The 17,040-nt window shown below is 42.3% G+C and overlaps 1 protein-coding gene across 1 annotated transcript in view; it reads left to right on the forward strand.

The window, feature by feature from the left end:
- The first annotated feature begins 5,915 nt into the window (after positions 1–5,915).
- Positions 5,916–17,040, forward strand: part of FRMD6 (FERM domain containing 6) — a 252,545-nt gene continuing 241,420 nt past the window's right edge. The window contains exon 1 of the mRNA XM_020895677.2: positions 5,916–5,977. The gene's annotated coding sequence lies outside the window, so the exon portion shown is untranslated. The remainder of the gene's footprint in view (positions 5,978–17,040) is intronic.

Consider the following 17,040-nt stretch of genomic DNA (forward strand, 5'->3'; position numbering starts at 1 on the left):
ATTACTAAGTGGGAGAATCTGTCTAAAGAGCAGAAATAGTCTCAATACAACTACAACGGGAATGTGTTGTTCAGTCTCTAAGCTGCGTCCAACTCTTTGTGACCCCATGGACTGCAGCACGCCAGGCTTTCCTGTCCTTCACTATCTCCTAGAATTTGTTCAAACCACTATCTCCTAGAGCTTGTTCAAACTTATGTCCATTGAGTCTATGATGCATCCAACCATCTTGTCCCCTGTCGTCCCCTTCTCCTCCTTCCCTCAATCTTTCTTAGCATCAGAGTCTTTTCCATAAGCAGGCTGTTTGCATCAGGTGGCCAAAGTATTGGAGCTTCAGTTTCAGCATCAGTTTTTCCAATGAATATTCAGGGTTGATTTCCTTTAGAATCTCCTGGTTTGATCTCCTTGCTGTCCAAGGGACTCTCAAGAGTCTTCTCCAGCACCACAGTTTGAAAGCATCAATTCTTGGGCAATCAGCCTTCCTTATGGTCTAACTCTCACATCTGTACATGACTACTAGAAAAACCATAACTTTGACTATACCGACCTTTGTTGGCAAAGTGAAGTGAAAGTCACTCAGTCGTGTCCGACTCTTTGCAACCCCATGGACTACAGAGTTCATGGAATTCTCCAGGCCAGAATACAGGAGTGGGTAGCCTTTCCCATCTCCAGGGGATCTTCCCAACCCAGGGATCGAACCCAGGTCTCTCACATTGTAGGCGGATTCTTTACCAGCTGAGCCACAAGGGGCAAAGTGATGTCTCTACTTTTTAATACATAAAGTTTGTCATAGCTTTTCTTCCTTGGAGCATGCATCTTTTAATTTCATGGCTGAAGTTACCTTCTGCAGTGGTTTTGGTGTCTAAGAAAACAAAATCTGCCACTGTTTCCACTTTTTCCCCATATATTTGCCATGAAGTGATGGGACCAGATGCCATGATCTTAGTTTTTTTTAATGTCGAGTTTTAAGCCAGCTTTTTTACTCTCCTCTTTTACCCTCATCAAGAGGCTCTTTAGGTCCTCTTCACTTTCTGCCATTTGACTGGTATCATCTGCATATCTGAAGTTGTTGATATTTCTCCTGGCAATCTTGATGCCAGCTTGTGATATTGAAGATAAAATTTTTAAATGGAAATGTTTGCTCTTTTCATATTTTAACAAAGATTTATTAGATGTCCTCTATGTTCAAGACACTATTCTAGACACCCAAGCACTAAGACAGCATGGCACAATGGAAATACCACGCACTCTTCATCTGGAATGGATTTTTGGCTTGCTCTATCCATATGGTCTGGGGTAAATCACTTAATCTTTCCAAGTCTCAGTTTTATCATCAGGATGAACAGAGATACTAGGAACTACCTCTAGAATTGTTCTAAAAGTTACATGAAACATATCTTCAATATCAAATGCCAAAACAATAGCTTAGCATAAGAAGTAAATAAAAATAATAGCAGTAGCCCTACTTCAGTGAGGGTCTGAAAAGTTTTAGAAACTATCTAGAAAAACTCAGGACTTGTGTTTAAATCAGAATCTGAGTCATGGTTCAGTCATGGGAAACACAATCCACTTTCTTAAGCAGAAAGAAATTTAATCCAGGATTTCAGTACATTCAGAATTGTTGGAGAGTGATACCTGACCTCTTCAGGACTGTGACTGATATTTTAGAAGTCCTGGCACCTGAGTTACCTGAGAAATTTATGGAGAGTGACATCAGAAAGAAGGCACACTAGATTTTTGGTCCTTGTCAGAGAAACAGCAACCAGCAAATACTCAACAGACAAGGTGCCTGTGTGAAGACCTCAAAATTGTTGGGAAGGTTGGAAAAGGGGCTGCCCTGCCAGGCGAAGCCCCCTCTACCTCCTATTCCTACTCAGGAGCAGGATGTGACTAGAAGTTCAGGGACTAGACTGAACACATCACCTTAGCTGCTATGAAACAATCCAGAAAACTCCACCACCACCACCAGAAGAGCCCCGCAGCGGTCACACAGCTGGAGCCTGGACCCTGGGCCCTGGGCCCTGGGACACTGCTGAAGAATCGCTCCTGTCTGCCAACAGCAGAGTAGAAGCAACAGGAAGAACAGTCCCACCCTTATGTCCATCTTCCAAATCTCCCACACATGTATCTGTGGCAGGCCATACCCTGGCCACAAGGAGCCTGCAGAACATAGCTTTCAGCTTTCCAACCTCTGCGTCAAAGAAGGCAAATGGGAGGGACAGTGGATACCAAGTTCTCACAGTGACATAGTCTTCCCCTTTCTGCCCAAAGCCAGTATCTGCCACTTGGCAAAGCAGTTGTGAAACTCTTTAGGAATGTAGCCAACATGGTAGGGTTTGGGTTGACACCAGTCAGAGCAATGAAAGGCTGCATTAGCAGCTTCCTGTGTGAGAAGTTTCTTGGGTCTGTGTTTGTCCCATGATACTTCTTCTGTCCTCAAAGAAAAATGAACAGAGGATTTAGATTATGCCCTGGAAGGTCCCCAGAAGAACACAGTGTGATTACAACTCACATGATGTCTCGACTAATCTTGCCAAGTGTTTAACCAAGTTCATAGCATCTGTGGATGGTAGGATTTTAAGAAGCCTGAGACTGTGGGTCTTAGACAGCCTCTCACCACCCACCAGCTTTGAGAAGGTGGAGGATATCTTTCCTTTGCATCAGAGCTCCCTTATATGAGAAGTTTATTTTCAGAGTTGACTTGACATGAGATGAAGATTAGACAAAGCAAGTCTAGTAAGTTATACCATACCTTACTCCTCTTAAGTCTGAGCTGAGGATTTTGAGAGCATTCCATGTCGGTTGAGGATACAGCTCTTTTCCCCAAGTCCTCACAGAAAGACCTTGACTTGACTCTTGGCTTTAAATGTAGAATTTTGTTAATTAGATTCTCATGTGTCTTTAGTGGCACTTGCACAATGCTGATCACTTTCCTGGTCCATTCAGACCTGTGCTTATCTGTAGACTCAAACACAGGCTGCTTATTTAATGTTGAAAATGATAACTCCAGTGCTGGGGTTGCTTGTCCTTCTTCTGAAGATGCTGGTGATTCCCTTCTTTGTCATTTGACATATATTATTATATTAGCCAAAAATCTCTGAACTTGCAGCCCTTAAGAGGAATGCCATAATGCTATGTGGATGACATGGAAAGGTTGCAAGATACAGTATTAAGTGAAAAAAAATAAGGTTCAGAGTAGTATATATAGTATGTATATATGTATAGTATAAAACCATTTTTATTTTTGAAGCACTGGTGAAATGTAGCATCAGCATTGCCCAGGAACTTGTTAGAATGCTAATTCTTAGGCCTCACCCCTGCCCCTCCCACTGCCCAGCACCCAGCCATACTACTGAATTGGAAACTCTGAATGTGGGGCTGGCAGTGTGACCTCCAGATGGTGGAGAACCGAAGCTCTAATGTGTCCTGTCCTGGGATTGTTTGCTACTGTATGCAGTGTCCTCGAGTGTGTATCCCTGCTCCCAGGTGGCGCTGGTGGTAAAGAAGCCACCTGCCAAGGCAAGAGATGTAAGTTTGATGCCTGGATCAGGAAGATCCCCTGGAGGAGGAAATGGCAACCCACTCTAGTATCTTTGCCTGGAGAATCCCATGGACAGAGGAGCCTAGTGGGCTATAGTCAATGGGATTGTAGAGTGGAATCACGACTAAAGCGACTTAGCACACACGCAGGGTACGTTTGGGTTTTTAGCACCTTTATAATTTGCATATGATCCCAGTAAATGAATTCCTTACATTTGTGAAGGATTTTGATTTCATTCTCCCTGATCCATTGTATTCATATGTCCTTTCTTTACAAAATCAGTAAAAATTAAAAAAAAAAATTAAATGTGCCCCAAAATGCTGGCAACTAGAAGAAAAAAAAATCTAGAGGACTATATATTAGGCCAAGACTTTTCAGCCTTTGATGTCCATACAGATTTCTGGGGGGCCTTATTAAAATGTAAAATGTGAGAGCGGATTGAGGCCTGAGGTTCTGCATTTGTAACCAGTTCCAGGCCAAAGCATTGGTCTGTGGGTCACATTTTGAATGGCACACCACTGAAACATCAGCTATAGTTATTTCTGGAAAGTAAAATTATGGGAGATTTTCACTTTTGTGTATTTCACCTTTGTGGATTGTTTGGATTTAATTTCTTGCAAAGAGCTATATTGGGAGAAAAGAGTAAAGAATTTAAAAATCTTTCATCAGAATTTGTCTTACTTCTATCTCTCTCTGTTCTGTAGGCTTAGCCTTTAAAATAGCAAAAATTTCCAAGAGTACATCAAAAGGAAACTGATTTATTGGTCATATGCATCCCCATGCCACCCAGCTTATTGTGGATATAAATATTAAAGAGAAATGTTTTTTTAAAAGTGGTGTTAGGTGGTAGAGGGCACCTGAAAAGGACTCATATTAGCTGGAATTTTTTTCAGTGGAAAGCATCAGAAACCTAAGCAAAACAGGCTTAAGGAGCCAAAGGAAATTTTCAAGAAATCCAAAGGAAATATTAATAGTTTCAGTCACGGCTGAACCTAAGCCTTCATCAAATGACATCCTTAGGAGCTGGTCTCTTGCTCCCTCTAAGCTCTCCTTTCCTCTTCAATGGCTTTGCCTCCGTGCGGTCCCTCTTTCCCTAGGAAGGCCACCCGAAGCAAGAGATTCCATTTTACCAGATTAGCAGCCACAGCAAGATGAGAACTCCTCTTCACAGCAAGTCCCATCAATGACTTCTGCTGGCGTGAACTCCTCTCTGGACCAGTCTCCCCATCAATCTGACTCTGACTAGCTCAGCTTTGCCACAGTTACATTTCTGAAGAAGCCTAAGGGTGGTACAACCCCACCCAAAAAAACTGAAAGGAAGGGATGAGTCCCTAGAGGAGAACTAAAATGTTGATGTAAGAACAAGGCAGATAGATGTAAAAGTGAGAGATGATGTTATATTACGGTGCAGATCTTGCAACGCAGTATTCTCCTTTTACTTATTTGGAAACCAGAGTAAGTCACAATAGTAAACAATATACCCAAGATTTCCCTATTGCTACCCCTTTGCTGTAGAAACCTCTCTACTGTGTTACCTCTTCTTGTTGGAAACTAGAAATGAATTGAATATGAAGCCTCTATAACACATGCTTACCACTGAAATGTCTTCTTAAACACTGTATTTCAGATATTAAACTTAGAGGAGCTATAATTGCACATCGATCATCTTTGACGGTCCTACATTGACTGCTCACAGTAAGTAAGAAAACCACATTCCTTCTGTAATAGTAATTCTTGCTCCTCCTTTCCTCCTTGGGCAAACAAGTTGAAGCTTGATGAAGTGTGGCTGCTGGTCTACTTGGAAAAAGTTTGAGTCCTAACCAGGTGATTCCATGAGGGAGGTGGATGCCCTATGGATGGAGGGGCTCACAGAAATCTCTGATCTTCTTTTGTGGCATATTTTATCTCAGGAACTTGATTAATAGTCTAGACTTGGTCCTCCCGTTGGGCGGGCTTGTTGTCCTCTCAATTTTCCCAGGCACAGCATTATCCCTGTGGACAGGTACAGGCATGCATCAGAAATCTGGAGGCTCGCCCAAAAAGTATGTCTGCTGTTTGTTAAGGAGCAATGTAGTAATTACTTGTGAGTAATGCAGTGGCAGCTCTTCATGAGAAATTAAAACTGAAAAAGAGGGCTTTCCTCTGCTCGAAGGAAGGGTATTGGGTGAGCGAATTCTTGCCCTGGGAACTCTCTCTTCTCTTTTCCCCCAAACTCTACCCCTTTATCCCCAGACATCCTTTCTTAAGCACCCCACTCTGGCACTCAGCAAGCCATGGGAATAAGGAAGAATTGGCTGGAAGTAAACAGTTGGCTTGCTGGTAGCAATTGAAAGTTTTCTTCTGACGATTCTGGTTGCAGGGGAGGGAGCTGAAGATTAAATCCTGACGCCTGCCCCATTTGGAGAGCAGCAGCCTGGCTTCTGGTGGCCACAGCAGCAGGTAGGAAACGAATGGTTGTTCTTACTTTTTGCTTTTTGTAAAGCATGATCTGAAGGCAAATTTCATGTTAAGTATCAATATATTGGGCACAGAATCAACAAAGGATTTAAATAATATGATTTCTGTCCGTCAATTATCCCAGACTAATGAGAGGATTGATTTCTTTTTGGGGGAGGGGTTGGCTTGGGTTGTCCAATGTAATAGCCATTGCAGTCTGTACCAGGAAGGAATTCATGCCTTGATAAATTAGACAGTCTCTGCGTTCTCTGGATTTTCCCTTGTAGTCTGCATGTTTATATACGTAAGTGTCCCATTTGCCAGACAAACAGTCGACTTTGTTAAGGACACTCACAAAAGCACAGATGATGATCTGACTAGAAGACAGTCCCCCTCTGATTCATTGTTTTGTTCTAAATTTTTCAAGAGCCCATAAATGGACTTCTTGTAAAACACCACCATACATTTTTTTAAAAGGAAGTTATTTGGAGACATCAATGTTAAATAAGTGTCAGTTACATTCATATCAGTTACACCCTCACTCTTTGGGTTACAAAAAAAGACTTTTATGTATTTTGGGGTCATGTACTTCTGTGTAAGGGATATAACTTAGTAAAACTAGACAAGAGACACTAGAGGGAATATGATGAGCTGTTACAGAGTTTGTCATAACCAGATCCCAAATGTTGTAAAGATAAAATATGAGGTATGCATGATAGAATGAAGGAATAAAGGGAATATGGAAAAGAACAAAGTGGAGTTCCAGGAGAATTTTCAGGTCTATCTTTTTTAAAGAAACAAAGTTTGAGAGTCAGCAACCAGAAAATCGATTCTCAGAGAAAATATTTGTGAATTGTGTTATTATGTTATTTTTTAAAATGACCATATATTGAGGTTGCCTGTTGTTTGCCATTTTATGTGTATGTTTGTGTGTGTGTGTTTGAAGAGAGAGAGAGAGAGAGGGAGAGAGAGAAGGCACTTTCCTGATACATGGAGTTACAGATCAGTGCTGGGCTTTATTTTGAGTATTTATTTATTTTATTTGGCTGTATTGGATCTTAAGTTAAAGCACTTGGGATCTTCCAGCTTTGTTGCAGTATATGAACTCTTAGTTACAGCACATGAGGTCTAGTTCCCTGACCAGGAATTGAACCCAGCCTGCTGCATTGGGAGTGTGGAGTATTAGGCAGTAGATCATGAGGAAAGTTCTGATGCAGGGCTATTTTTAAATGAACTTCAGTAAACACTTATTATGCAAATGTTAATCAGCACCTCTGTATTCTGGGCATTGTCCTAGGCCCTGGACGATATATATATATATATATATATATATATATATATATAATGCTGCATTTCCTCTTCAGTAATCTTTTGTGTGTGTGTGTGTGTGTGTGTGTGTACTCAGTCATTCAGTTGTGTCCGACTCTTTGAGACCCCATGGACTGTAGCCCACCAGGCTCCTCTGTCCATGGGATTATCCTGGCAAGATCACTGGAGTGAGTTGCCATTTCCTGCTCCAGAGGATCTTCCTGCTCCAGGCATCGAACCCATGTCTCCTGCATTGCAGGCAGTCTTTACCATGAGACAGAAAGCCCTCAGTAACCCTTATGGAGTTGTCTTTTTGTTGGTAACACCTAAGACAAAAGTCAGAAACCTTTACTTTACTTTCTTCTTATTTGTGTTATCAAAAAAAGAACTCCAGAGATGGAGTGCAATTACTGGAACTCAGCTTCTAAGGTGGCCTGGTTATCAATACTACTTGTGTACTGATCTCCTAGAAAAGCATACCTTGTCTTCCAGTTGGAAATGACAACTTGTTGAAACCAAACAGCCCCAGCTTCCGTAAAATCCAGTGCTCTGAGGACAAGGAATAGCAGAGCTCTGCTGTTTGATTTGTGTCCTGTTGTGAGTCTCGAGTTCCCTGGCTGAGAGTGAGGTGCTGGCCCTTGACAGGATGTTTGGCCCAAGGCAGGCGTGATGCCGTCTCTGCACTGTTTTCTCCCCCAAACCCTGTGGGAGTGAGAGGTGGGGAGAGAGGTGGACAGAACTCCTGCCCCTATGGAGAAGTCTTCTCCAGATGTCTTCCAGGGGACCTTCTTCATTGTATATCATGTGTGAACGGCCCGTGTGTGTGTGTGTGTGTGTGTGTCAGTCATTCAGTTGCGTCCGACTCTTTGCGACCCCATGGACTGTAGCCCACCAGGCTCCCCTGTCCATGAAATTCTCCAGGCAAGAATACCAGAGTGGGTTGCCATTTGCTTCTCCAGGGGTTGAACCTAGGTCTCCCACACTGTGGGCAGACTCTTTACCATGTGAGCCACTAGGGAAGCCCATGAATGGACCCTGAACCCTCAGCAAGCATGATTGAACCTCCTTGAAGACCAGCCCTGATGCTTCTTCTGCCCTGAGAAGCTAACTTCTAAGCTGGCCAAGACAGACTCAGAAACTAGACTGATACATGTGGATGCTACATCATTACTGGCACACTCCCCTCCTCTTCATTTCTCCCCTACAGCTGCCACTTTTTGTGGTTGACATCAATAATACCTAATTCCTCACTCTGGAAAATGTCTGAGTCGGTCATGACAAAGCCAAGGGCAGAATCAGCAACAATAGAATACAAATAATAATAGCACCTACCATGTGTGAGCCCTGGCTGTGTGCCAGCCACTGTGATAACATCAGTTCAGTTCAGTTCAGTCGCTCAGTCGTGTCCGACTCTTTGCGACCCCATGAATTGCAGCACTCCAGGCCTCCCTGTCCATCACCAACTCCTGGAGTCTACCCAAACCCATGTCCATTGAGTCGGTGATGCCACTCAGCGATCTCATCCTCTGTCGTCTTCTTCTCCTCCTGCCCCCAATCCTTCCCAGCATTAGGGTCTTTTCCAATGAGTCAACTCTTTGCATGAGGTGGCCAAAGTACTGGAGTTTCAGCTTCGACATCAGTCCTTCCAATGAACACCCAGGACTGATCTCCTTTAGGATGGACTGCTTGGATCTTCTTGCAGTCCAAGGGACTCTCAAGAATCTTCTCCAACACCACAATTCAAAAACATCAATTCTTCGATGCTCAGCTTTCTTCACCATCCAACTATCACATCCATACATGACCACTGGAAAACCCATAGCCTTGACTAGATGGACCTTTTAACATACATGTTCTCATTTATTCTTTACAACCATCTATGAAGTAGGGAATGCTGGTATCCCCATGATACAGACAAGGAAACTGAGGCTTAGCCATTTACCTGTTGTTGGGAGATTCGCATCTGAGTGCCAGACTCCAAAACCTTCAACCACAGCTATGCTGTGAGTGATGATCAAGTTTATAAACACTTAAACATTAACTAAGAGAAGATAGAAAAACAGACCTGTGAGGAGGGTGCTGGGGCAGGTGGCCTTCTGGCTCCCTTGGCTTCCCTGCTCTTCCGTGATGCCTCTGGAAAGGTCTGCCAGAGACCACCAGAGAGACCAAAGGGCTCGTTCTACTGCCTGTGGCTTCTCTCTGCAAGTGGCCTGTCATCCCTTCCTTTGAGGTCTAGCAGCCGACATTTATCTTGGTCTTTGTTTACAAACAAGGGTCATGCATCCTGTTCTCTTTGCTATTTGGGGCTGACTTTAATTCCAAAGGAGCATATGTTTTACTTCCACTGTGCTGGTGTTGTTGCAGACAGACTCCAGCCTTAAGAGGAGTCTTAGAGAGTCTATAACCTCTTCTTTCCCTTTCTGAGACAGTCTATAACCTCTTCTTTCCCTCTCCTTGACTTTCAGCTGATATATTCCCCAGAACCTAGCTGGAAGCTGGAGGAGTTCTCCGATAGGGATGGTTTCAGTTTCACCAACTACCACCGTTAGTACCGTTGGAAATTCCTCTGAGGAAGAGATTGTGGTCTCTAGTCTGTTTACCCGGTGGACTCCACAATTCACAAGTAATGTCACAGGCTCGTTTCTGGGGAATACTCTCACATCTTGAAAGCTTTTTGTTTTCAACCTGTAGGCAAACTGTTCTGTCTCCCAAGACTAAGGATGCCAGGGAAGGGCTCAAATCAGAAACCTGTGCAGTTTCAGGCCTCCGCACAGAAACTGTTTGGTGGCCCTTTGGTTAACTAGAGCAGCACAGCAAGACCTCATCCCCTCAGACTTACAAACTATTTTTACTGTGGGACTTGGTAATGAGCTAGTAAAGGATCACTTTTTTGAGTTTTGGCCATAACTTGCTTGTTTTCCAGTTTCAAAGGGTTTCCTTTTTCATTTTATTAGGAGAGATTGAAAGGGTTGCAGATTTGAGGTAACAAAAAGAAAGGGAGCTAATATTAATTGAGCACCTACTATGTGCTGAGTATTCTACTAACCTCTGACATATGCTGGGCTTCTCTGGTGGTAAAGAATCTGCTTGCAATTCAGGAGACTCAGTTTCAATTCTTATATCCAGAAGATCCCCTGAAAAAGGGAATGACAATAGGACCTGGCAAGGTAGAAAGGCCCATTTTCAGTTGAAGAAACTCAGGATCAAAAAGAGTTAAGTTAGTAAGTACGGTGGGGGTGTAACACAAACGTAAGGCAGAATGCAAAGCCCAGGTTGCTTCCTTTCTTCCACACGCTTCCACCTGGATTCAAAACCCCTTCCCAGTAGACAGGATGGACTCAGACTGTTGATCTCATCTAGTCTTCTGAGACTTAGGTATGTGACACCTATTGGATGAACAAGGAAACCAAGACTCAGAGGGTGTTGCTTGGGTTAATGGCAATCAGCTTCTATTAAGATTTGATAGTTTCCGACTCATCTCAAAGAGGAATGACTTCCTGAGGAAATAGTCTTCACATGAAAAGGTTTAACCGCCAAGATCCTAATCAACTGTAATCTATTTGTATCACCTTTGATTTTCCAGACCTTGATCTTAGCAGTGTGTCTATACTTACATATGCCCTACTTTGTGCTTCTAGCATAGTTTTATTCCATAGACACAGGTCAGTGTCAATGAAATGACAGGCTTGACACTTATGCTGATATAGTTTTCTGTCCTATTACACAGGCTAATTTTTTGTTATCGAGGATTTGAGATGGTTCAAAGATCACTTTTTCTATTTGTCATCATTATTGTTGTATTTGGAGGTTATGTTTTCCAAAGAGGACATTAGTGAATGAAATAGTATGACAAATATTTATAACAAATAGCTGAAAATATTGCTTTCCTCAGAAACTTTATATTGTCATCAGCAACAAACACAGGGACTTGTTTCCTCACAGTTCCATGTTGACCTGCTTTTTACTGAATTGAAATCGTTTATAGTTCTCCTCTGCAAAACTTTTGGGAGTTCTGATGTTGGAGGGTCTCTCTTGCCATCACTGAGGCCTCCACCTGAGGATCCCGCTGAATCAGCTAACTGCTGCCATTGCCTTCAGCCAGTCTTGAAGACCTGAAATGCCATGTTCTGTGGCCTGATGAAATTGGAGAGGGGGATAACAGGTGAGGGGTAAGTTGAAAAGTAAAGAGAAATGGGTAAAACTCATGATAAATAAGTAGGTCAGAGAAGAAATAGAGGATATGGGAAAACTAGCCTCTTGGAGATTCTTGAAATGAAGACTAGGATACGAGGTACATTTATCTGCTTCCTAGTTTATGTTGTAGCCAGCCTCCTGGGTGGCCCCTGATGGTCTCTGTCCCCTGATATCAGCACCTTAGTGGTCCCTTCCCACATTCCATCAGGGTTGGTCTGTGTTACCAATAACGTACAGGAGAAGAGATGATAAAATATATTGTGGTTTCTATTTTGACTACTTTCTCCCTCTCCTGGTTCGCTAACTCGGGGGGAAATCAGCTGTCATGTTGTGAGCAGCACTTTGGAGAGGCCCATGTGTTGAAGAACATGGTAGTAATGGCATCACAACCACAGTAGAATCCAAGTGACACCTCTGCCAGAAAGCCTGTCCCATCTGCTCCACTCTATTCCTTGTAAGACCATGCATAGATATTCGTTATCTGTTGCTGTAGAACAAACCACCTCACAGTAATGGCGGAAAACAACAATGATTCATTGTTTATCAGGGTTTTTTATTTATTAATTCTTTGTCCAGCTGAGTCGTTCTTACTTTGGTTTTTCCTGGACCCATTCATTTGATTGCAGTCAGATGCAGATTTAAGATGGTGACACCCTCACATCTGGGGCCTCAAATAGCAAGGGGTGGGACAGCTGGGGTGGCCTTTCCTTTTGAGCTTTCTAAGAGTGTGGTATTCTCAGAGTACCAAGAAGACAAGAATAGAAGCTGTAAGTCCTTTTATGGTCTGGGCTTGGGGATATCGCACACCACCACTTCACCACATTCAACTGGACAGAGCAAGTAAAAAGATCAGCCCAGATTCAAAGGGTGGGAGGAATAAACTCTACCTCTTAATTAGAAAATTTTAAATAATGTGTGGTCATTTGTAATCCATCAGGTTCACCCTATGGTAACAATTATTTAAATTCCTCCCACAGGAAAAATAAACTGCCCTCCTAAGACCCCTGAGATCTCATCCAATGACCCCATTAGACTCTAAGGCCACGATCTTGTCATCTGAATCTGGTACAGATATAGATAGGGTTTCTCATGGATAACTTCTCTGCAATCAGAGATTAAGGTTAAGTCCTATGTATTTCCTCTAAATTCTGCCTGTAAACTAAACCATACACCCAACATAAAGTGTTGAAACAGGGGCATGGTAACCCCAATAGATATTCCCATTCAAAAATAACACAATAGGAGACAATTGCACTAATTGTTCCATAGAATAGCATTCTGAAATCTATCTGGGTACATATTATCAGGTTTTCCAACTCAAGCAGGCAAGCTTTCTTGATAAGGGTCTAGGTCTTCTCTGGATTCAGTCCTCTGGTTCTTGGCTCCATCTTCTGAGATGTCATTTCTTTTTAAATACAAATGGCCTATAATTGCAGCTAAGTAGCTCTCTCAGCCTGCATACTGATTGTAGAAAGTTGGGTGGTCTAGAAGTCCCCTATCATTTTAGATACTTACTTGAATCTGACAGGATTCCTTTAAAAACATTATGAATTTTCTATGTACCTCATTATTGTTTATTTCATTAAATAAAATCTATACCTAAGATTCTTCTTGGGACAGGCCTTTTTCTACACTAGTGCTGTCTAATAGAAATATAATGTAAGCTACCAATATGAACCACATACGTATTTTTTAAAGTTGTAAGAGCCACACTTTAATAATGAAACAAATGGAAATAATTTTAGTAATACATTTTGTTTAACTGAATATATCCAAAATATTACCACTTCACTGTGGTAATCAATATGATAAATTATTAATAAGGTATTTTGCTTTTTTCCTACTATTTTTTGAAATCTAGTGTATATTTTACACTTAGAGTACCTCTCAGTTTGGATTAGCTACACTTCAAGTATGTATGCAATGGTCATGTGTGGTTAGTGGCTACTGCACTGGGCAGCCCAGCTCCAGATTACTCAGAGCTATTTTGAGATTAGGCATCTATTTATCTTAGAAGTGCTTTTGTCTAGTTGAAAAGATCTACTCAAAGTCTTTTAAAGGTCATAATAAAGGGTCTTACAGCCGCAATCTCGAGTAATCTTTACACTGAGACCATTTCTTATGTTGAGAATCCTTTGCCATCTGGAGAGGATGGAAATGAGGAACAGTTTTATTTCTAAACTCAGCAAGTTCCAGGTCCTCCTAATTTCCTCTAAATTCTGCTTTTAAACTCAGCGGTTCCTTCTTTAACTCATCTTTCTCTTAAAGTTAAGAAAAAAAGTATCTATTGGCACTTCTAGCATTATACCTGAAAATTTCTTTAGCTCAGACACACAAATTTATTAGCTATGTGTCTTTTGCCTTACAAATGACTACAGATTATAGTTTTGCAGATTGTTTCAGCAACTCAGGTGGCCCATTTTCAGCCTCCAAAAAAAAAAAAAATTCCTAACTGCCCTTTCAGCCTCTGCCAACTATCTAGTCCCAAAGCCAATGCCTCTTGTCTTAAGTTTCTGTTATGGAATCACTGTACTCACTAATTTCTGTTTTAGTTATTCTTTGCAGAGTAACAAATAACTCTAAAACTTGGTGACAACAATAATTTATTGTTTCTGATGATTTTGTGAATTGCCTGGCTCTTTTAATTGCTGATGTTACCTGGGCTTGTTCAGGTTAACTACCTTCAGCTGGAAAACCAGCGAGGGGTGGGGATCAGCATGGCCTGTGGCCTCTTTCTCCCTGTCCTCTTGCATCCTTAAGGAGGCTAGACTTTGTGACATGGAGGTGGCAGCATACTAAAGGTGCAAGATTTAATGTATAAGCATTTACCAAATTTCTACTAATCTACATTTCTTGGTCCCATTGGCCAGAGTAAGCCTGTGACCAAGTTCAGAGTCAATATGGGAGGAATTACACAAGAGTAAGGGTCCTGGGAGGAATGTTTAGTTGAAGAATAGCTAATGTAAATCTCTTATAGGTATCTTATGGATTACATGAGAGGATTTATACATAAAGCATTTTTTAGCATAGTACTACTGCTCTAAATCTGTCCAAATCCCCACAGGCAGACTCTGGAATTCGGTTCCAAAGTTGCTCTTATTTCATATTTGGAAAGATCCATCCATGTTTTTGTCACAGCCTAACAAAGACCAAGGGTTGAGCAGAGGGAACAGGTTATGTCTAATATCAGACACTGTGCAAAAGACATCCACTCATTTAATCCTCAAAGCAGCCCATTTTACAGATGAAGAAATAAAGCACAGAGAAACTAGTTAATGGCCCAAGGTCACACAGAAAATAAGCCTGGTCCTGGGCCCAGGCAGCATGGCTCTGGGGGCTGTGCTTGTTTGTCATCACTTGTGATCACTGCTGCACGGCTGTGTACAGACAGGGACAGCAGGAGGAACAATGAAAATGCTGGAAAACAAGGCCTGGGGTGCAGAAGGAATCAGGGCAGCATCCCAGAGTCTGTATATTTTTCCCCAGTGTTTGGCCTTTTGGGTTTTCTGTAGAAACTCTTCTTCTAGAACCCTGACTTTTCTTTGGCCATCAGCTTTCCCATTCAGGACAAATAGATAGGGAGGGATTTTTTAAAAATTTTCCTAGTTGATCTTATGTGATTCTCGTATCTGAACTGAGCTTGTTAAGTTGAAAATCTTCTGATAAATTATTATAATAATGGCTTGGTAGCCCTGAATGTTGGCCAGAGTGTGCTGTGTCTCAGAAAAACTTGGCAGGGCTCACTGTCACCCCAGTGGAGAACACACAGATCCCAGCAGAAAACAGCCACTCTGGTTCTGCTGCTGTCATTTCAAGATTAATGACACATGAAAGCGCCAAGTTTGCACGGTGAGAAAGAAGCAGCGGCTTACATTCACAACTGTGTCTTTTAATATCTACCCAAATGTTGCTGGTGTGGCACTTTAAAGGGTTATGGCAGTTACACATTTGGGGAAATAATGTGGAAATGTTAAAGAAATAAACTAAGTCTTCCCAGGAGGCATTAGTGGTAAAGACCTGCCTGGCAGTGCAGGAGACATAAGAGACAAGGGTTAGATCTTGGGTTGAGAAGATTTCCTGGAGTAGGAAATGGCAACCCACTCCAGAATTCTTACTTGGAGAATCCCATGGACAGAGGAACGTGGCGGGCTACAGCCCACAAGGTCGCAGAGAGTCAAACATGACTGAAGCGACTTAGCACGCACAGGTGAAAGTACTATAATGGAGTGTGTCTGTACAGAGAGAAGCTTTGAAGGAAGCGAGATCTGTGCTACTCAATTGCTTCTGGAGAAGTTTTTGTTTATGTGAACACTGAAGGGCCTGGGTAATTAAATGTGTATTCAGTTCACAGAAAAAGAAGGCTTATGAAGGTAAAGCAACATGGAAGCCATGGAAGATGGCCGTGTTTACACAGATAGGTGTGAGTCACTCACCTTCAGGGCCCTGCACTTGGAAGCCCATACAGTGAGCACAGCAGTAAGCTGTTTTGAAGTTAATTTCTATTGCAAGTGTCAACAGTCTCAAAACTGTTGCCTTACACTACAAAGCTCTTTTGATCTTTGATACTGCAGGGATTTTTGCCATGAGTACTTAAAGGAGTCTTGCCCGCTTCTCAGGGTGGCCTGTCATTAAGGAAATTGGTGCCCCAGGGAGTTTGCCTCTTCCTCCTTCATAGTGGAAATCATTTCCTCTGCCTGGGTACTCTAACCATTTGGGCTTAGAATTGTGTTATGGACTGAATAAGAGATTGGAATCTCTCCGTGTCCTGTTCCCTCTTGCCTTGCCTCCTCCTTTGAGGTGTTTAGTGAAAGTGTTAGCGTTCAGTCGTGTCCAACTCTGTCATCCCATGGACTGAAGCCCTCCAGGCTCCTCTGTCCATGGAATTCTCCAGGCAAGAATATTGGAGCAGATTGTCATTTCCTTCTCCAGGGGATCTTCCCGACCCAGGGATTGAAACTGGGTCTCCCACATTTCAGGCAGATTCTTTACTTAATGGTTTGTTTATCTTGTGTAGGTTCAGCACTGGATGGGAGCCATTTATTCCCACGTTCTGCATTGTTGCTTCCCTGCATAAGTGCGTGGGATATGTTCTCTGCGCCATCCCCCTACACCTCAAATGCCTAATTTATTTAAGAAATCTTTCATTTTTTGACCTGCAGTTAAAGACATCCATATATTTGTAACAGGGAAAGCCATGAAGTAATACAAATCATGGAGCAAAATATTGTTTTAAGATACATCCTTTCTAGTTAAGTCCTTACTACTGAAATAATAGAGACGTTGTTTGTTTATTCATCAGTTTTGGTGAGTGGGGTGCATCCACCGCAGATTCATTTCCTGAAGTGCATGGAATGATGTCCATTGAAGCAGTGGGTGTGGTTGGCAGTCCCTGTCTGATTCCCTGGGCACAGCCAGAGCTGCGTTTCCAGATGCAGTAGGCATCCCTGATTTGATGCAACAGACAAAGAGGGTTTGAAGGGAGCCAGGGAGAAAAATAGACAGGATTAAAGGAAAGGTAGAGTGATTTCTAGTCGAGTCAGAGTAAGGTTTTCTGGGTCTGGAGA

Source organism: Odocoileus virginianus, chromosome 6 (assembly GCF_023699985.2).
Source record: "Odocoileus virginianus isolate 20LAN1187 ecotype Illinois chromosome 6, Ovbor_1.2, whole genome shotgun sequence".
Lineage (NCBI taxonomy): Eukaryota > Metazoa > Chordata > Mammalia > Artiodactyla > Cervidae > Odocoileus > Odocoileus virginianus.